This window comes from Saccoglossus kowalevskii, chromosome 2 (assembly GCF_978046115.1).
Source record: "Saccoglossus kowalevskii chromosome 2, keSacKowa6.1, whole genome shotgun sequence".
In the NCBI taxonomy this organism is placed as follows: Eukaryota; Metazoa; Hemichordata; class Enteropneusta; family Harrimaniidae; genus Saccoglossus; species Saccoglossus kowalevskii.
Genome location: NC_140642.1, coordinates 28,539,502 through 28,562,461, shown reverse-complemented (window position 1 = coordinate 28,562,461; position 22,960 = coordinate 28,539,502). Strand labels below are relative to the sequence as shown.

Below are 22,960 nucleotides of genomic sequence, written 5' to 3'. Positions count from 1 at the left end.
ACAACAAGCAAGTTTGGGTTTTCAGATATAAACCTACAGTTTTGGTCCAAGTCAAGTACATTGTACAAGACTCTGATCAAAACTGGGTTTACATCTGTGTGTTTGGGATGCTATAAAAAGAACCATTGATTCAGCAATCTGTTGCATTGCCAGTGCACAGCGTATGGCCAACGTTTTAGCTCCGCTGTCGATTTTGTCGAGCGGAGCTTATCATACGAGTGATTGTTCGTCTGTGTCAATATTTTACTTTTTCGACTTTTTCTTGAAAACTACAAGTCTGAATGCCTTGGTACTTGGTGTATATGTACCTTGGGTAGACCTCTTTCAGATTTGTTCATTTCGTTATATCTTCAATTCTCTAATTTTGGTGAATATTTTTGGTAAAAAGTGATATTTACGACTTCTTGTTAAAAACCGCAAGTCTGATTGCTTTGATATTACATATATAGGTACTACATGTGGACCTCTCTCAGATTTGTTTATTTTGTGATATCTTTATTTCTCTAATTTTGGTGAATATTTTTGGTAAAAAGTGGTATAAATTTTCGACTTCTTGTTAAAATCCGCAAGTCTGATTGCTTTGATATTACATATGTAGGTACTACATGTGGACCTCTCAGATTTGTTCATTTCGTGATATTTTCAATTCTCTAATTTTGGTGAATATTTTTGGTAAAAAGTGGTATTTTCAAATTCTTGTTACTGTAAAAACCACAAGTCTGATTGCTTTGATACTATACTTATTGTTCATTTTCTAATGATATCTTCTGTTTTTTAATTGAAATGTGCATTGCTAACAGCGGAGCTATCTCAGCCGAGAAGCTGCTTGTTTTAATAATTAAGAAACCTCATCAACCCCAGATGACTAAATCTAATTTATGATTGTGATTTGCAAAATTATTTATTACGGTTATTTAGCTAAGACAATGCTGGTTTACAAAATATGCTGTGATTATCTGTAGCAATTACACTTGTCATATAAATACAACTGTTGTAGTAGCAATGTAAATATTCTGTTCATAATATTCATATTATGAACAGTAGAGTTTACAATTTACAAAGATCCTCACTGACTGCGTTTATTGCATCGATTGGTCGCTTTATTCAACTAAATTACTCAGTATGCCATCTACTGGTTTGGGTAATAACTGCATCACATCAATACCATCAATGAATGAACAACAAACAACTATCGTTTTTCATCAACAAAGAAAAATAGTGAGCAGTCTGAGTCGTTTGTACTACAGCTGTTTCGACAATTGTAGTTGTATAAAAAACATATGTGATTATGCAAAGAAGGTCATTCAATATAAATTACTGGCACATGACGAGCATATAAACTTGAAACACAAATGCACCTGTTTCACTCGCATCACTGCTCTAAATTATCCACATATATGAGTGTGCTGATTTCAAAATGTACGTAACCTTCATTCTGACCAAAATTTAAAAAAAAAGGTATACAACGCCATCATACACATTGATAGCATTTGTGTTCTGTATAGAAACAGTTCTCGCTTTATTAAAATTTAGCAAAGTAGTTGATGTATAGGTGTAACATGCACTACTGTATTGTGAGAAAATAATGTTATTGGGGAAATGTGCATGTCTTGTCATGTAATTACCAAAATTGATGACGTCAAGAATTAAAATCGCGAAATATTTTCAAAATGCCCTCGCATTTTTCAAATATTGTCTGATGATCATCATTCTTATATTGGTGATGGGGCAAAGGCAGAGTGAATGAACTGATGGAAATGCTCCATAATGTAGACCAAATGAAATTATGATTATCAACAACTGAACTTCTTGTGTTTGCTGGAAACACAACAGTATTCTTTAGATGAACAACAATATTACAAACCTATTCTTGTCCATATTCCACCTTTAAGATGCTGGATTTCCTGGCCATTTCTATATGTGATTATATATATTTCCTGAATAGAACAGTGTTAGTACTGAACATACTGACACACAAACACTGTAGTAATTCAATTGCCATGCTATATTTATTCACCTAGTATATCGAATACATTTAACACCATTCTTATTTGAAATATACTTGTGTCTAAGACGCTGGATCGAATATCCACTTTATTTAAATTTCGCATCATCTCGTTTTTTGTCGCCGTTTATTACGCTTGCACTTCGCTCTACACGATTGTTATTCAACCTGAAACAAATCAAATGATACAAATGCTAATTGACTCGTATTCTTTTAATTATAATTAATGTATAATATATATTTATATGATTGGATACGATGATGGCAAATAAAGTAGTATTGTATAAATAGTCTCAGAATAGATTAAATATAAATATGCAAATTTAACAAAATTTTAAAATTGTCTTTTTCATGCAAAAACTCCATAATTAGCTCCAATGTAAGTAATGTTTTAAGGTATATTTATCAATCCAATCGCGGCAAAACAAATATTATAAATAGTATGAACGACTAACATCAGATGAGCAAAATGGCATGATTGATGACTTACTCTAACACGTGACACCGATGAAAAGATTCGTATGGTATGATACATTTGAATTTGAGTTCTAATTCCCATAGTCACCGATCTAACCGACTTAGCATTGGCCAATCAGCCCGAGAAAAGATGATGACATTTTGACAGCAATCAAACTTGTAAAACAACATTTTAGTACATTATGTTACATTTTGTCAAAATCATGCAACGATGGCCTAAGTGCTGCCAGTAGTGTCAGTTGAATCGAGCATAACTCAATGGATACTTTGTATCTGATCTTGGCGTTATAAATATATTGTTGCAATGAAAATCCTTTGTTTTCTTGCGTTTTTTTTTCAACCGTGATCTAAGTGAATTCGTGGTGAAATAGAACCACACTTTATCGCGACTCCGATTGGTCGAGGGCTATCAGCCATGTGCTAATTCAAAATATATATCGGGTACGTACGACGGAGCAAAAACTTATTGTTATAATTGTTATAATGAAAATAGTGTTCAGCACAATTTTCTATAATACAGCATATGGTACTATGAGATACATAGATATTAATTGTGACGATGGTATATGAAAGGACGATCGAGATGTAGGTGTTAAATAAACGGAGAATGTGTATTACCTTGACTCATCGAAGGCCGATTTAATTATTTTTCCAACACGAAAGTATCCATGGCAGTTACTGACACAGACAGATAAAACCATGAAGACAACCAGCAAGATGACGTATTTCTTATTCATGGCTCCTGCAATAAAATAACTCTGTCTAGTTAGTATTCTTAGATTCAACCAAAATGTATGCGATGTTTATTTCGGATTTGTTTTTTATATTATATTTCTGTAGCGATTCACGAAAAAACTGTTTGATTCGTATGGTACGGTATCTTTTCCACTCACAAATTATGTATATTTTAGTCCGCTTTTAACCATAACATACCCAACATAATACACTCAAAGGAGGGGGGATATTCAGCGTATGCGTTACGGGAAGTTCACTATTTTGTCGTTTCCGTATTTTAAAACGAGCTTACCAATTAATAATCAGAACATCATTATATCACCTCAAGTGAACCAGGAATGCATGGAAATTACAACCGTTTAAGATCCTTATAATAATTCAATCAATTTTCAAGATATCGTGTTATCGTGTTTTAAACCTCTTTGTGGGTTTCGAAACAAAATCGTTGTTTAAAAAATGCTATGTAAATATCCCGAGGGTTAGTTTTACTATGTGCTGAATAATTAAATAATTGTATAAAATGAATTAATGTGATAATCCAAAAATAATATTTCTCTGCTGTGTATGGAGAAAACAAAAAACACCAAGACGTTGGTGATATTTACTTAATTCTGCTAAATACATACAGTTGTTTGTCAAGCTTTAATTACATAACATTCCAGTTTAGGTTTATGATAAATCCAAGGTTCTGGAACCGAGGCACCAACATGTACCAAGTATAGACATATTACACACTGTCAGACATGACCAGCAAGATGTTTTCTCCAAAGTCGTAGCTCAACACTTTCCAAATTTAAGCAGATAATTACATTTATACGGACAAAAGCCACAGTTGTCCAAAATAACACGATTTCTCTCCCATGATCACCCTAGCCGTGTGTTTTTCACTGTATAAACACGTTTTAGTTTGACCGAGATAATGCGAAATTTGCAAAGGGACAGAACATGTTAAAAATTGTTTACGTGAATGACATGTGAAATGCACAGAGTGTAGGCTCGGGGGATCTCTTCTCGTTTTTTTTCAACTGCCTCAGCTTTCGAGCTACGACCAAATAGCTACAGAAATATTAAGAACAACGAATTTTCGGAAGTCTTAAAACGGTGTTTTAAAAGTCGAAATAGTAAAAAAAAATATGGCGATCCAGGCCGTCAGATGACCCCTTAAACAAACATTGGTCTGATCCGTGTGCTATCACCTATATCTAAGCTTTCAGATGATATATAGGTTATCATAGTAGCATGCAGTAGTATTTTTTATAAAATGTCTGAATCATCAATAATGCGATTTAATCCTGTTGCTACCTTGAGTGTAAATTACCTTGCTGTGATTTCGGTGACGGAGAGTCTACGTTGCCGAGAAAAAATTCTACACTGTCTTTAGTTTTGCCTAAAATTCAGCAATTGCTAAACATTTTACAACAAACAAACAAACAAACAACAAGTGTATCAATGTTTATATGAAAAATGATTGGTATGTCTAAACGTACCTGACATTGCTGCTACTTTAGTCTCCTTCGTTAATGAAAAGATGCCAATGATATACAAAGATGTTATGTGGTTCAATGATACATGGTACATTTATAGTGATTCAGATTCAATACAACAATGTCGAATATGCAAATACGATTCACATAGAATATGCAAATCATAAATACAAAATTAGTTGTAACATTTTTAATTGGTATTCAAAAATAATAGCTAAATTAGTTTGTGCGTCACACTATTGTTGAGAAACAAAGAGTTGAAAACAAATCGGATGCGTTGGTGCTTTTGTTCCCGTGAACAAATCGACAATACATGTAGTTATATGCTGCTTCATAAAATCGGCGAGTCATACATTTTTTGTGAATGATTTTCTAAACGTACTGATGCATTTCAATTCAAAATCGAGAGGATTTATGTTTAGTGTATAGTGATTCAGATTCAATACAACAATACCGAATATGCAAATACGATTCCCATACAAACATAAATACAAAACTAGTTGTAGCATGTTTAATGGGTGTTAAAAAATAATAGCCAATTTAATTTGTATGTTACTCTATTGTTGAGAAGCAAAGAGTTGGAAAAAATCGGAAACAAAAATCGGATGTGTTGGTTCTTTTGTTCTCGTGAACAAATCGACAATACATGTAGATATATGCTGTGAACTGTAGGAGGTATGTAATGGCAATCTTGAGCTTCAACCTGAGCTTGCTCAGAGTCAACCTGAGCTCCACCCAACTTGAGCTTGGGAAATTGTTTACAGCAAAAACTCAAAACGAAGTTGGCGCACCGACACTGTGTTCCAACCTGAGCATCTGAGATCAAATCAGTTCGGTTTAAGTCACCCGTTAAAGCAAACGAAAGAAACATACTCGCCGGCGAAAACGCACATGAAACACAGTTTCAAATTGCCATCGAAAATGATTGCGCGGTGTGTAAATCGAAGTCTCCCATCGATTGTAGTTTTGATTAAAATCAGCAAAAATAGCAACAAAACTGAGCGTTACGACCTGGGCACAGAAACCAAAACGGGGAATAATTTTACCCCAGTATTTTACAAGCGTGGAAGATCATTAAAATAACCATAGAAGGACCCCTTACAACCTTCCATGAAAACCTGAGCGCTGCGCCACCCTGAGATTTAACTTGAACTTGGCATATTGTTTATAGTGGAACAAATTAAAATGCAACAACACAGAATAATTTGCAGCTTGTGTTGAGCTCTATCCTACATAGAGGGGTTGTGGTATATTGAATAAAAAAGAAATAATAATAATTGTGTTAAATTTGTTTTTAGTATAATTTTAATTAATTGCTGCACATATATAGATTTGCCTGTTCAGTTTATCTCTGCTGCAGTGTAGCCACCAGTATATAGCGCCACCTAGTGGCAGCAGATTCTCCGTCTGCTTCAGTATTTTGTTTTCCAGGCAGTCTTGTATTTGTTCTATTTTAGAAGTTCATTTACGGCGACGGCAGCCCGTTCTATGCGTAGTTGTTCCACCGCCCGCTCGGAACGAGCATACTATGTTAATAAAATTATTAAAAGTAAATGGTTTAAAAAACTTGATTTGATATTAAAAAATATAAACCATTCTTATTTTTTAAATGAAACAAATATTATCTCATTATCAAAATTAAAAACAATTGATGAGATATTAAAAGATGAAAAATGAAATAAATAATGACAATAGGAAAAAATCAAATTCTAAAAATAAACTAAGAACCTACAAACTTTTTAAAACCAAAATAGAACAAGAAAACTACTTAACAATTATGAAAAATAGTGAACTTCGCAAATCCTTAACAAAATTTAGACTTGGCAACCACTGTCTGAAAAATGAAACAGGCCGGCATACAGGATTGGATTTTAAAGACAGAATCTGCAATATGTGCGACAATGACCATGTTGAAGATGAACAACATTTTGTTATAAATTGTCCTCATTACAATGAAATAAGATTAAAACTTTACATTACATTGTAGCTAATAAATGTATACCAAATTTTGACAAATTTAGTAATGAAAATAAATTAATATCATTACTATCAATGAACAAACAACAAACAACTATCGTTTTTCATCGACTATCGTTTGTACTACAGCTGTTTCGTCAATTGTAGTTGTATAACAAACGTATGTGATTATGCAAAGAAGGTCATTCAATATAAATTATTGGCACATGACGAGCATATAAACTTGAAACACAAATGCACATGTTTCACTCGTATCACTGCTCTAAATTATCCACATATATGTGTGTGCGGATTTCAAAATGTATGTAACCTTCATTCTGACCAAAATTTAAAAAAAAGGTATACAACACCATCATACAAATTGATAACATTTGTGTTCTGTATAGAAACAGTTTATAGAAATTTAGCGAAGTAGTTGATGTATAGGTGTAACATGCACTACTGTATTGTGAGAAAATAATGTTTTTGGGGAAATGTGTAATTACCAAACTTAATGACGTCAAGAATTAAAATTGCTGCGAAAATTTTTAAAATGCCCTCGCATTTTTCAAATATTGTCGTCCGATGACCATCGTTCTTATAATGGTGATGGGGCAAAGGCAGAGTGAATCAACTGGTGGAAATGCTCCATAATGTAGACCAAATGAAATTAAGATTCATCATAAACTAAACTTCTTGTGTTTGCAGGAAACACAACAGTATTCTTTAGATGAACAACAATATTACAAATTACAAACCTATTCTTGTCCATATTCCACTTTTAAGATGCTGGATTTCCTGGCCATTTCTATATGTGATTATATATATTTCCTGAATAGAACAGTGTTAGTACTGAACATACTGACACACAAACACTGTAGTAATTCAATTGCCATGCTATATTTATTCACCTAGTATATCGAATACATTTAACATTTGATACCATTCTTATTTGAAATATACTTGAGTCTATGACATCCACTTTTTATTTCAATTTCGCATCATTTCGTTTCCTGTCACCGTTTATTCCACTTGCACTTCGCTCTACACGATTGTTATCCAACCTGAAACAAATCAAAAGATACAAATGCTAATTGACTTGTATTCTTTTAATTATAATTAATGTATAATATATATTTATATGATTGGATACGATGATGGCAAATAAAGTTGAATTTTATAAACAGCCTCAGAATAGATTAAATATAAATATGCCAATTTGGCAAAATTTCAAATTGTCCTTTTCATGAAAAAGCCCAGAATTGGCTTCAATGTGAATAATGTTTTTAAGGTATATTTATCAATCCAATCGCCGCAAAACAAATAAATATTATAACTAGTATGAACGACTAACATCAGATGAACAAAATGGCAAGGTTGATGACTTGCTGTAACACTAAAACACGTGATATAGCATAGTTAATTTCAATATATATAACAACTCTGTGATAATGTAAATAGTGTTCAGTACAATCTTCTATAATATAGCATATGGTACTATGAGATACATAGATATTAATTATGACGATGGGAATGTGAAGGGACGATCGAATCTAGCGAATACATAAACGGAGAATGTGTATTACCGTGACTCATCGAAGGCCGATTTTATTTTTCTCCCTTTAGAGGTGAATCCATTGCAGTTACTGACACAGACAGATAAAACCATGAGGACAACCAGTAAGATGACGTATTTCTTATTCATGACTCCTGCAATAAAATAATCCTGCCTAGTTATTATTCTTATCAACCAAAATGTATACGATGTTTATTTCGGATTTGTTGTTTATAGTATATTTCTGTAGAAATTCACGAAAAAACGTTTGTTTCGTATGGTACGGTATCTTTTCCACTCACAAGTTATGTATATTTATGTATATTTAGCGTTTGTTTAAAACATACCAAACATAATTCAGTCAAAGGAGGAGGAATTTCAGCTTATGCGTTACGGGAAGTTCACTATTTTCTCGTTTCCGTATTTTGAAACGAGCTTACCAATTAGTGATCAGAACATTATTATATCACCTCAAGTGAACCAGGAATGTATCACGGGGTAAATTCTCTTCTCTCTGGGTTCTCCACACGTGTCAGGGGGGAATCTCGTCTCGTCTCTATATCTCGTCCCCTTGAGGTACGGGATCGGGGAAGTCACTTATACTTTACAGTCAAATAAGACACACACAACGAAATACGTTTCAGCTCTCGTCTTAGTCGGTCAATCGAGCACTCTATAAGACACAGCGCCCTGGGGAAAAATCCTCAAGACTATCGCAAGGCTGACCCAAGACTCTCTTAGACTGCGTCAACACTCGCCCCAAGGCTCTCCGGGACTGGACTCGACTGCGTCTGTCGTGGAGTATTCGCCAAGACCAACTCAAACTCGCGTTATTCATTTTCAAAACTCTAACCAATTACAAAACCGTAAAAAGACTCTAGGGCGTAACCTTCAATCATAAAGCCAATCACACTAAGTACTGAATACGTCATATCTTTTGATTAATCGTTCACTACATTAATAACTATGAATATAAACTGTCAGAATGAATAGTCTGAATAGCGGCGGTTATCTGGTAATTAGTTCCAAATCACTGAGCCAAGTTCCGTCCAAAACTTCAAATAGGCCTAAACGATGACAGACATAACACAGCAATTCAGCTAATAATCAGCTAATTAAGTCGGTTAACAGATACGCAAAAACAAATTCATGACAAATGCATGGAAATTACAACCGTTTAATATCATTATAATAATTCAATTAATGTCCAAGACATCGTGTTATCGTGTTTTAAACCTCTTTATGGGTTTTGAAACAAAATCGTGTTTAAAAACAGCTATGATATCCCGAGGGTTAGCTTTACTCTGTGCTGAATAATGAAATACTTGTCTAAAATGAATTAATGTGATAATCCAAAAATAACCAACTGTTTGCAACGGGACAGAACATGTTAAAAATTGCTTACGTGAATGACCTGTGAAATGCACAGGGAGTAGGCTCAGGGGATCTCTTCTCATTTTTTTTTCATCTGCTTTACTTTTATAGCTACGACCAAATAGCTACAGAAATACTACGAACAACGGATTTTCGGAAGTCTTAAAACGGTGTTTTAAAAGTTGAAATAGTAAAAGAAAGCAAAATAGCGATCCAGGCAGTCACATGACCCCTCGAACAAACATTGGTATGATCCATGTGCAACCACCTATATCTAAGCTTTCAGGTGATATATAGGTTATCATAGTAGCATACAGTAGTATTTTTATAAAATGTCTGAATCATGAATAATGCTGTTGCTACCTTGAATGTAAAACACCTTGCTGTGATTTCGGTGACGGAGAGTCTACGTTGGCGAGAAAAAAATTTTACATTGTCTTTAGTTTTGCCTAAAATTTAGCAATTGCTGAACATTTTACAACAACAAAAAAACAAAACACCACAAGTGTATCAATGTTTATATGAAAAATGATTGGTATGTCTAAACGTACCTGACATTGCTGCTACTTTAGTCTCCTTCGTTAATGAGAGGATGCCAATGATAGACACAAATGTTATGTGGTTCAATGATACATGGTACATTTATAGTGATTCGGATTCAATACAACAATACAGAATATGCAAATACGATTCACATACAATATGCAAATCATAAATAAAAAAACTAGTTGTAGCATGTTTGATGGGTATTCAAAAATAATAGCCAAATTGATTTGTGCGTCACTCTATTGTTGAGAATCAAAGAGTTGACAAAAATCGGATGCGTTGGTGCTTTTGTTCCCGTGAACAAATCGACAATACATGTAGTTATATGCTGCTTCGTAAAATCGGAGAGTCATGATTTTTTTGTGAATGTTTTTCTAAACGTGTTGACGCCTTCCAATTCAAAATCGAGAGGATTTATTTTTAAGGCTATTGTTGACATAAACATGAATCTATGCCACATCACTTTATAACACGTCCCATTTTAACTGCGTTATTAGTTTTGTCGTTACAGAATGCCTATGTAGCTCAGGTCCATGCTCTATAGAGGCAAGCCTGATTGGACCGTTACCAGCATCGGTGTTTACGGAGATTATTAGCTTGTAAATAAACTACGAGTTTCTGTAAACATAGGCTATGCAAGTGATTAACAACACTCATTAGCATAGCCACACCCCCAATTCACACTTGCCGGGGCAATACAACAATACCGAATATGCAAATACGATTCACCTACAATATAACAATATGCAAATCATAAATAGCGCTTCCATTTCGTCACGATCATGCAATAAAGATTATTATTATTACAAAACTAATTGTAGTATATTTAATGGGGTAATAAAGCTGCGTTCTTGAATAGTGATGTTGTTCTCGTCAACAAAACAACAATAGTTATATGCTGCTTGGTAAAATCGGCGATGTTTTGTAAACCTCGAAAATTACGTGTTTTTATATTTAGAACTTTACGTCTACGTTACGTGCGTACATTCCCCAACGACAACAATATGATTGTCTTTCCCAATTGTTCATTGAATTCTAATACCTTCTAAGTAGGGACAATTGTTATTTACTGTTCAATCAAAACAGTCCTTGAACTATAGTTATTTACTTGTCCAATCAAAACAATCCTTGAACTAACAATGAATTTAATCTATGACCATCCATGACGAAGATCTCTAAAATAAGAAACTACGCAATTTGTTTGCTTATGTGTATAAATGGTAAGAGCTGTTTTGGAAGAAGACGACACGAGAGAGCAGCAGCAAAGATCAGAGCAACAACGAGTGAGTCGACATTAATATCAGCCCGATTGGTGACGAGGGGCGCTGCAGTCAAATGGACTGTGAGAGAACCGTCCAATCTCACTACTATGATAAAGTCATCACCCTAGACTCGTTTATAGTTAGTGGTTTTGTCAGTCATGAATTGGATCTACTGTGTATTAAGAATAAATCTACTAAGAATTACATACTGGACTACATGTAATCTGTATCTCTTGGTAATGATTCCCGTACGTACCTCTAGCCTGCCAACTTATTGAGATAATCTACGATTACTGAAGTTCCCCAAACTCGATAGAAACCACGACCAAACTTGATGGGAAAAGCCCCGACCACAGTATTACTCTTTTTGAATGTTTTCCCAAACTTTTGACGCATTTCGGTCAATAGACAAAAGCGAAACGTATTCACCACTAAAGAGATATTCAGAGCTGAACGATGTTGAATTGTTCCAATAAGATATTTATCTGCGCAGTGTGCGGCAAGTGATTTCCTAAAGTTCTATACCCGACTGATCAAACCAAGATGGAGAATGACAACAAACAAAGCCTACTCTTAGAAATCAAATCAAAAGTGGATGACTTTTGAAGAAAAATCCACAGAATCAAAACAGCAGAACCAGAAATTCAAAGCCTACATGCCTCTGTGAATTTTGTTATAAATGGTGTTGAAAATTACAAGAAACAAGTGGAAATAGTGCTGACCTTGACCTGAAAGTCAAACTTCAAGCAACGCAATCAAATAATATAATATTGACATAAGTCAGCCCCAGGAAACACAGGAAATTCACCAGCGAAATGAACATAGTTCAGAATTCATTCAAATACATATATATATATATCAATTAAAACCCGAAACCCACAAATAATGAGTTATTCGGCAAAGCCAACAACAAAAACAAACTCTGTAACTGGAAATTGATATGGAATAGCAACAGCAAAATATATGTGAGAAAAACAAAGAGGGACATCAGGCCATCATAATATCATCACTACACGGTACACACACACATCGTTGTCGTTCATTAAAATTAACGCTTTCTGCATTATGCACTGTGAATAGATCTTTGTGAAAACTACTATCATGGACGAGAAAGTTGCCATGATAGATGTCAATTATCGTAAGCCCAATACCCAAGCCCAAGTGATGTAGTTGATGTATAGGTGTAACATGCACTACTGTATTGTGAGAAAATAATGTTATTGGGGAAATGTGTAATTACCAAAATTAATGACGTCAAGAATTAACATCGCTGCGAAATATGTTTAATTTGCCATCGCTATTGAATGAACGAAAACACATATTTTTTTCAATGTTTTCCGATGATCATCGTTCGTACGATTTCGCTAAAGCCGACCTCCTATTACCGCTCTTATAATGGTGAGGCAAAGGCAGAGTGAATGAACTGGTGGAAATGCTCCATAATGTAGACCCAGTGGAGCTTTTTGTGTTTACAGGACACACAACAGTATTCTTCAGTATTCCATCTTTAATATGCTGGATTTCCTGGCCATTTCTATGTGTGAATAGATATATTTCCTGAATAGAACAGTGTTAGTACTGAACATACTGACACACAAACACTGTACTAATTCAATTGCCATGCTATATTTATTCACCTAGTATATCGAATACATTTAACATTTGATACTATTCTTATTTGAAATATACTTGAGTCTATGACATCCACTTTTTATTTCAATTTCGCATCATTTCGTTTCCTGTCACCGTTTATTCCACTTGCACTTCGCTCTACACGATTGTTATCCAACCTGAAACAAATCAAAAGATACAAATGCTAATTGACTTGTATTCTTTTAATTATAATTAATGTATAATATATATTTATATGATTGGATACGATGATGGCAAATAAAGTTGAATTTTATAAACAGCCTCAGAATAGATTAAATATAAATATGCCAATTTGGCAAAATTTCAAATTGTCCTTTTCATGGAAAAGCCCAGAATTGGCTTCAATGTGAATAATGTTTTTAAGGTATATTTATCAATCCAATCGCCGCAAAACAAATAAATATTATAACTAGTATGAACGACTAACATCAGATAAACAAAATGGCAAGGTTGATGACTTGCTGTAACACTAAAACACGTGATATAGCATAGTTAATTTCAATATATATAACAACTCTGTGATAATGTAAATAGTGTTCAGTACAATCTTCTATAATATAGCATATGGTACTATGAGATACATAGATATTAATTATGACGATGGGAATGTGAAGGGACGATCGAATCTAGCGAATACATAAACGGAGAATGTGTATTACCGTGACTCATCGAAGGCCGATTTTATTTTTCTCCCTTTAGAGGTGAATCCATTGCAGTTACTGACACAGACAGATAAAACCATGAAGACAACCAGTAAGATGACGTATTTCTTATTCATGACTCCTGCAATAAAATAATCCTGCCTAGTTATTATTCTTATCAACCAAAATGTATACGATGTTTATTTCGGATTTGTTTTTTATAGTATATTTCTGTAGAAATTCACGAAAAAACGTTTGTTTCGTATGGTACGGTATCTTTTCCACTCACAAGTTATGTATATTTATGTATATTTAGCGTTTGTTTAAAACATACCAAACATACTTCAGTCAAAGGAGGAGGAATTTCAGCTTATGCGTTACGGGAAGTTCACTATTTTCTCGTTTCCGTATTTTGAAACGAGCTTACCAATTAGTGATCAGAACATTATTATATCACCTCAAGTGAACCAGGAATGCATGGAAATTACAACCGTTTAATATCATTATAATAATTCAATTAATGTCCAAGACATCGTGTTATCGTGTTTTAAACCTCTTTATGGGTTTTAAAACAAAATCGTGTTTAAAAACAGCTATGAAATCCCGAGGGTTAGCTTTACTCTGTGCTGAATAATGAAATACTTGTCTAAAATGAATTAATGTGATAATCCCAAAATAACCAACTGTTTGCAACGGGACAGAACATGTTAAAAATTGCTTACGTGAATGACCTGTGAAATGCACAGGGTGTAGACTCGGGGGATCTCTTCTCATTTTTTTTTTCATCTGCTTTACTTTTCTAGCTACGACCAAATAGCTACAGAAATACTACGAACAACGGATTTTCGGAAGTCTTGAAACGGTGTTTTAAAAGTTGAAATAGTAAAAGAAAGCAAAATAGCGATCCAGGCAGTCACATGACCCCTCGAACAAACATTGGTATGATCCATGTGCAACCACCTATATCTAAGCTTTCAGGTGATATATAGGTTATCATAGTAGCATACAGTAGTATTTTTTATAAAATGTCCGAATCATGAATAATGCTGTTGCTACCTTGAATGTAAAACACATTGCTGTGATTTCGGTGACGGAGAGTCTACGTTCGCGAGAGAAATATTCTACATTGTTCTTAGTTTTGCCTAAAATTTAGCAATTGCTGAACATTTTACAACAAAAAAAACAAAACACCACAAGTGTATCAATGTTTATATGAAAAATGATTGGTATGTCTAAACGTACCTGACATTGCTGCTACTTTAGTCTCCTTCATTAATGAGAGGATGCCAATGATAGACACAAATGTTATGTGGTTCAATGATACATGGTACATTTATAGTGATTCGGATTCAATACAACAATACAGAATATGCAAATACGATTCACATACAATATGCAAATCATAAATAAAAAACTAGTTGTAGCATGTTTGATGGGTATTCAAAAATAATAGCCAAATTGATTTGTGCGTCACTCTATTGTTGAGAAGCAATAAGTTGACAAAAATCGGATGCGTTGGTGCTTTTGTTCCCGTGAACAAATCGACAATACATGTAGTTATATGCTGCTTCGTAAAATCGGAGAGTCATGATTTTTTGTGAATGTTTGTCTAAACGTGTTGACGCCTTCCAATTCAAAATCGAGAGGATTTATTTTTAAGGTATAGTGATTCAGGTCCAATACAACAATACCGAATATGCAAATATGATTCACATACAATATTATTATATTATTATATGTTTGTTTCAGATCATAAAAAATCCTCTTCTCCGATAATTTCCATATTAAACTCTGGGAATGAATTGAAATGTACAATGTTGTTGTTACAATGGGGTTAGATGAAAGGTGCAGTCTACCCATCAAACTAAATGTCTTTTTCCGAAGAATTTCATCAAAAGATCTAATATAAAGTTTAACAAACAATGCCCTATTACTCTGTACAACAGAATGTGAATACCCAGATAATTTACGAAACACAAGTGAGTGTGCTCTCCTAATAGAGTTAAAACTACAAAGTGTAAAATTAGACCACAAAAATGCACAATATGGAATATCACAAAATACAGAAAATAAATGACATTTAACAGCTAAGGACGCAAATTTAAAATCGCGAAAAATCGCGTTGCCTCTCACATAAAAGAGACGAGATTAGGCCTGAATGTCAACGTTGTCATTAAGGTCACTAGTGATCAAGTGTTCCATATATTTATATACAGTGACGTAATCAAGTAGTCTACCACTTATATAAATTGATACATTCCTTAACCTTCGAAAACGAGGCGAATTAACATACATACGTTTTTTTTCTCATTAAAAAAGATATAGTTAAGTTCGCCATACCGTCCGCAAGTATCAACTAGTAATTGTTGACCATACGCTCCTGTACTGAATACTACAATATCGTCAGCATAAAATAAATGATTAATTCTCTGACTCCCTATTAAACAACCAAATGGAATGGAGGATAGTTCATTACTGAGGTTATCAAGTTAAACTGTAAAAAATATAGGTGAAGAGATCCCACCCTGTTTCACACCGTTTGACGAATGAAAAACATCAGAAAAACAATTATTCCATCTAACAACAAATGTTTGGTGCTTGTACCAAAAAAATTAAAACTGTTATTAAATAAGTCTTAACACCCCTAAGTAATAACTTTTCAAAAAGAATATCATAACGAACATAATCGAATGCTTTTGGGGCATCCATAAATGTAACAAAAACAGGTGTATTCAATCTCTTATAATATGACAAAACTTCTTTTAAAACGAAAATAGACATGTCAGTACCATGATCTGGCTTAAACCCAAACTGATAATTACTAGTAGAAAGGCAATCAATACATCTATTGAGCCAAACTTTCTCTAACAGTTCTGATGACACAGTTGCAACAGCAACCGGACGATAATTAGTCTGGTCACAGACAATATGCAAATCATCAATACAAAACTTCAATGGGTTATTCAAACAGTGAAGCTGCGTTCTTTACCAGGTGAGAACACGGATTTACGTCGATGCCTTTGTTATCGTCAACAAAACAACAATAGTCATATGCTGCTGCACGGCGATGTATTACTCTTTTTGACGTTTTTCGATCAATAGACACCGCTAAAGAGCTATTCAGGGCTAAACGATGTTCAATTGTGCCAAGAAGATATTCAGCTTTGCAGTGTGCGGCAAATGATTTCCTAAAGTTCAATGCCCGACTGATCAAACCAAACCAACAAACAAAGCCTACTCTTGAGTTAAGGTTCAACCAAACAACAAAATGAAGCTGTTGTGGAGGCCACCCGCCAGCAGTGGCGTGAAAGCCTGAGATGATGGAATATCCTTATAATAATTCAATCAATTTCCAAGACATCGTGTCATCGTGTTTTAAACCTCTTTATGGGTTTCGAAACAAAATTGTGTTTAAAAACGGCTATGTACATATCCCGAGGGTTAGTTTTACTATGTGTTGAATAATTAAGTACTTGTCTAAAATGAATTAATGTGATAATCCAAAAATAACATTTCTCTGTTGTGTACGGAGAATATAAAGGACACCAAGACGTTGACGATATTTATTCAATTCTGCTAAATACCTAGACGTTGTTTGTCAAGCTTTAATTACATAACATTCCAGTTTAGGTTTATGATAAATCCAAGGTTCTGGAACCGAGGCACCGACATGTACCAAGTATAGACATATTACACAGACATGATCAGCAAGATGTTTTCTCCAAAGTCGTAGCTCAACACTTTCCAAATTTAAACAGGTAATTACATTTAAACGGACGAAAGCCACAGTTGTCTAAAATAACACGATTCCTCTCCCATGATCACCTTAGCTGTGTGTCTTTCACTGTATAAACATGTTTGACCAAGATAATGCGAAATTGTTTGCAACGGGACAGAACATGTTAAAAAAATTTTACGTGAATGACCTGTGAAATGCACAGGGTGTAGGGTCAGGGGATTTCTGCTCGTTTTTTCTGCCTTACTTTTCTAGCTACGACCAAATAGCTACAGAAATACTACAAACAACAGATTTTCGGAAGAACGGTGTTTTAAAAGTCGAAATAGTGACAAAATATGGCGATCCAGGCCGTCAGATGATCCCTTAAACAAACATTGGTATGATCCATGTGCTATCACCTATATCTAAGCTTTCAGATGATATATAGGTTATCATAGTAGCATGCAGTAGTAATTTTTATAAAATGTCTGAATCATCAATAATGTGATTTAATCCTGTTGCTACCTTGAGTGTAAATCACTTTGCTGTGATTTCGGTGATGGAGAGTCTACGTTGCCGAGAAAAAAATCTACATTGTCTTTAGTTTTGCCTAAAATTTAGCAATTGCTGAACATTTTACAAAAAAAAACAAAAAAAACACCACAAGTGTATCAATGTTTATATGAAAAATGATTGGTATGTCTAAACGTACCTGACATTGCTGCTACTTTAGTCTCCTTCGTTAATGAGAGGATGCCAATGATAGACACAAATGTTATGTGGTTCAATGATACATGGCACATTTATAGTGATTCGGATTCAATACAACAATACAGAATATGCAAATACGATTCACATACAATATGCAAATCATAAATACAACATTAGTTGTAGCATGTTTGATGGGTATTCAAAAATAATAGCCAAATTGATTTGTGCGTCACTCTATTGTTGAGAAGCAAAGAGTTGAAAAAATCGGATGTGTTGGTGCTTTTGTTCCCGTGAAAAAATCGACAATACATGTAGTTATATGCTGCTTCGTAAAATCGGAGAGTCATGAATTTTTTGTGAATGTTTTTCTAAACGTGTTGACGCCTTCCAATTCAAAATCGAGAGGATTTATTTTTAAGGTATAGTGATTCAGGTTCAATATAACAATACCGAATATGCAAATACGATTCACATACAAACATAAATACAAAACTAGTTGTAGCATGTTTGATGGGTATTCAAAAATAATAGCCAAATTGATTTGTGCGTCACTCTATTGTTGAGAAGCAAAGAGTTGAAAAAAATCGGATGCGTTGGTGCTTTTGTTCCCGTGAACAAATCGACAATACATGTAGTTATATGCTGCTTCATAAAATCGGAGAGTCATGAATTTTTTGTGAATGTTTTTCTAAACGTGTTGACGCCTTCCAATTCAAAATCGAGAGGATTTATTTTTAAGGTATAGTGATTCAGGTTCAATACAACAATACCGAATATGCAAGTATGATTCACATACAATATTATTATATGTTTGTTTCAGATCATAAAAAATCCATAGCAAAAAAAAATACAAGTCAAAAAATACTCTTCTCCCATAATTTCCATATTAAACTCTGGGAATGAATTGAAATGTACAATGTTTTTTGTTACAATGGGGTTAGATGAAAGGTGCAGTCTACCCATCAAACTAAATGTCTTTTTCCGAAGAATTTCATCAAAAGATCTAATATAAAGTTTAACAAACAATGCCCTATTACTCTGTACAACAGAATGTGAATACCCAGATAATTTACGAAACACAAGTGAGTGTGCTCTCCTAATAGAGTTAAAACTACAAAGTGTAAAATTAGACCACAAAAATGCACAATATGGAATATCACAAAATACAGAAAATAAATGACATTTAACAGCTAAGAACGCAAATTTAAAATCGCGAATAATCGCGTTGCCTCTCACATAAAAGAGACGAGATTAGGCCTGAATGTCAACGTTGTCATTAAGGTCACTAGTGATCAAGTGTCCCAGATATTTATATACAGTGACGTAATGAAGTAGTCTACCACTTATATAAATTGATACATTCCTTAACCTTCGAAAACGAGGCTGAATTAACATACATACGTTTTTTTCTCATTAAAAAAGATATAGTTAAGTTCGCCATACCGTCCGCAAGTATCAACTAGTAATTGTTGACCATACGCTCCTGTACTGAATACTACAATATCGTCAGCATAAAATAAATGATTAATTCTCTGACTCCCTATTAAACAACCAAATGGAAGGGAGGATAGTTCATTACTGAGGTTATCAAGTTAAACTGTAAAAAATATAGGTGAAGAGATCCCACCCTGTTTAACACCGTTTGACGAATGAAAAAAACATCAGAAAAACAATTATTCCATCTAACAACAAATGTTTGGTGCTTGTACCAAAAAAATTTAAACTTTCATTAAATAAGTCTTAACACCCCTAAGTAATAACTTTTCAAAAAGAATATCATAACGAACATAATCGAATGCTTTTGAGGCATCCATTACTAGTAGAAAGGCAATCAATACATCTATTGAGCCAAACTTTCTCTAACAGTTCTGATGACACAGTTGCAACAGCAATCGGGCGATAATTAGACTGGTCACAGACAATATGCAAATCATCAATGCAAAACTTCAATGGGTTATTCAAACAGTGAAGCTGCGTCCTTGACCAGGTGAGAACACGGATTTACGTCGATGCCTTTGTTATCGTCAACAAAACAACAATAGTCATATGCTGCTTGGTAAAATCGGCGATGTATTACTCTTGTTGACGTTTTTCGATCAATAGACACCGCTAAAGAGCTATTCAGGGCTAAACGATGTTCAATTGTGCCAAGGAGATATTCAGCTTTGCAGTGTGCGGCAAGTGATTTCCTAAAGTTCAATGCCCGACTGATCAAACCAAACCAACAAACAAAGCCTACTCTTGAGTTACGGTTCAACCCCACAACAAAATGAAGCTGTTGTGGAGGCCACCCGCCAGCAGTGGCGTGAAAGCCTGAGATGATGGAATATCCTTATAATAATTCAATCAATTTCCAAGACATCGTGTCATCGTGTTTTAAACCTCTTTATGGGTTTCGAAACAAAATTGTGTTTAAAAACGGCTATGTACATATCCCGAGGGTTAGTTTTACTATGTGTTGAATAATTAAGTACTTGTCTAAAATGAATTAATGTGATAATCCAAAAATAACATTTCTCTGTTGTGTACGGAGAATATAAAGGACACCAAGACGTTGACGATATTTGTTCAATTCTGCTAAATACCTAGACGTTACATGATCCCATGATCACCCTAGCTGTGTTGGGGGGAAATTTGATTCTGAATAAGCATCCGGGACTCGGTTGTTAAACTTGGTCCCCACGCTAGGTTCGAAATATTTAACTTGCGTTTCATTGGTGGTACTGCCGCAATGGGTAGTTCGTGGGTTGACAGAAGCACGATCACAGCAATAACACTAAAATCGAATACTTTATTATCACAGAATTCCTGAAGAAACTGAACACTAACAATGTAACACAATGTCTAGTAGAACGTACAAAACTATGTAGGTTTACAAGGCAAAGTTCTGGGGCAAAACTTACATCAGACAGCTCACTGGTAAAACAACAACACAACTAGAGAATTCTACTTTTTTGAAAAAGCCCGCGAAGAGTCCTGATTGGTCAAACGGCTATCACTCTCACATCATGAATAAATGTAAATAATCGATGTACTATGTAAAGATACAATAAATGATAACGATATAAATGATATATTATTGATTGCAAATATTCTCTATGTATTATCGATAGTCTCAATGACAAGCTGTGTATTTTTCACTGTATAAACCTGTTTTAGTTTGACCGAGATAATGCGAACTTGTTCGGAACGGGACAGAACATCGTTAAAATATTGTTAACGCGAGGACTTGTGAATTGCACAGGGTGTTGATTATGGTGTAGGCTTGGGGATCTCTTCTCGATTTTGTTCATCTGCCTTAGCTTTCTAGCTACGACCAAATAGCTACAGAAATATTACGAACGGCGGATTTTCGGAAGTCTTAAAACGGTGTTTTAAAAATCGAAATAGTGATTTTTGATTTACGGTTAAGTAAAACGAAATTACATTAACAGATGTGACTGATAACTTTTACCATGGAATCCTTAGCACCCGTTGGCAGGCCACTCACACTGGTTCTCACTACAAGGGGTTACGACTCCCCCCCCCCCCCCCGGCCAAATGCTAAAAAATAACTGAAACATATATATATGTTAGAACTGGCGGCGAAGCCGCCTATTAGTTCTTCTAACTATGGAATATAGGATGATACTTACGTATTGTTATGATAACTAAAAGTTATCTAACAACTGGTTATTGACTTGTCAGTAACCCCAACTCGGATTAAAATATTTTTGATGGGGGATTACCTCCAGAGGGAGGGTCCCCCATCCCTGAAATAGCGTGTGTACGCTCGCGAAATTACTCCCTTTATAAATCCGAGCATCGTTGATATTGGTCATTTCTTTTGGGGAGGCGGGTGCGGACGTAAGTATCATCCTATATTCCATAGTTAGAAGAACTAATAGGCGGCTTCGCCGCCAGTTCTAACAAACTATGTCATATAGGATGATATTACCGTACTGTTATGATAACTATAAGTTATCTAACAACTGGTTAGTGTCCCGAGCTAAATAAGGCAAAAGAAATGAAACGAAATTTATCACCCGTAACATGAAATCGTGAACACTTTAATGCCAAAACGAACATTTTAGCAGCTCCAAACGACTGCGAAGAGTACTTAAACAGCAAGAGGTACAATACTGGCCTAATAACGTATCGGCTGAAAGTATAAAAAATAATTCAGAACAATTAATCTACTATGAATCATCAATTAAACGTTGTCAAGCCACAAACCCACCCAGTCTAAACAATCCTTCAGACTGGTAGGAGAGGTCTTTCAGGTAGTGATTAACGAATGTATTGGGACTTTTCCAATATCCTGACTCCAATACATTGGCCAAAGTAGCCCCATGTGAGAATGCCACGGAGTTACCTAGCCCCCTCAGTTGATGGAATCCGACTGCTTGAATCCTATCTGAGTCAGTTTTATCTTCGTTGTAGTCTCTGTATACTGTTTCCTAAAACCAACGAGATAAGGTGTTAGAAGTGCTGCTGCCGTGCTAGTTTTGCCCGTATGATGACACACAAACATTGCCCTTTGATTAAAACGTAAGGACTCTGTCATGCGCTCGTAGTGCTAAATGGCTCCTACCGGACACACAGCCTTCTCCAGTGTATCATTAAGTTCAACCTGTCTCGTGAAGGAAGGTATGATAATATCAGTCGCCTCCTGATGCAATGGTTGATTCTTGGCCCTGAATTCCAGTACCGTTCTCAGTATGATTTTTCCTGGACGGACCCGAGTTAGCCTGTCATTAAAGGAGGGAGCTTGCAGAAATAGTGTCTTTCTAGACCACACCTCCAATGATGCTTTACTCATCAGTTCATAAGGGGTGTGTCTCAAAGAATCCAGCACCTTGGA

The 22,960-nt window shown here is 34.8% G+C and overlaps 3 long non-coding RNA genes across 4 annotated transcripts; all 3 read right to left on the bottom strand.

Moving 5' to 3' along the window:
• Positions 1 to 1,990: 1,990 nt before the first annotated feature.
• LOC144353406 (uncharacterized) lies at positions 1,991 to 4,765 on the bottom strand. The gene is made up of 3 exons (XR_013420799.1): positions 4,705 to 4,765; positions 3,101 to 3,224; positions 1,991 to 2,173 (listed from the first exon to the last, which is right to left on the bottom strand). It is a non-coding gene; the product is annotated as an uncharacterized LOC144353406 (long non-coding RNA).
• A 2,776-nt stretch (positions 4,766 to 7,541) lies between these two features.
• On the bottom strand, positions 7,542 to 10,233 carry LOC146748640 (uncharacterized). The gene is made up of 3 exons (XR_014931420.1): positions 10,138 to 10,233; positions 8,244 to 8,367; positions 7,542 to 7,721 (listed from the first exon to the last, which is right to left on the bottom strand). It is a non-coding gene; the product is annotated as an uncharacterized LOC146748640 (long non-coding RNA).
• A 2,771-nt stretch (positions 10,234 to 13,004) lies between these two features.
• LOC144360774 (uncharacterized) lies at positions 13,005 to 18,195 on the bottom strand. 2 transcript variants are annotated; one of them, XR_014927500.1, is made up of 3 exons: positions 18,119 to 18,195; positions 13,707 to 13,830; positions 13,005 to 13,184 (listed from the first exon to the last, which is right to left on the bottom strand). It is a non-coding gene; the product is annotated as an uncharacterized LOC144360774 (long non-coding RNA). The 2 variants fall into 2 exon arrangements; XR_014927506.1 differs by lacking the exon at positions 18,119 to 18,195 and adding an exon at positions 14,931 to 15,022.
• Between the last annotated feature and the right edge of the window lie 4,765 nt (positions 18,196 to 22,960).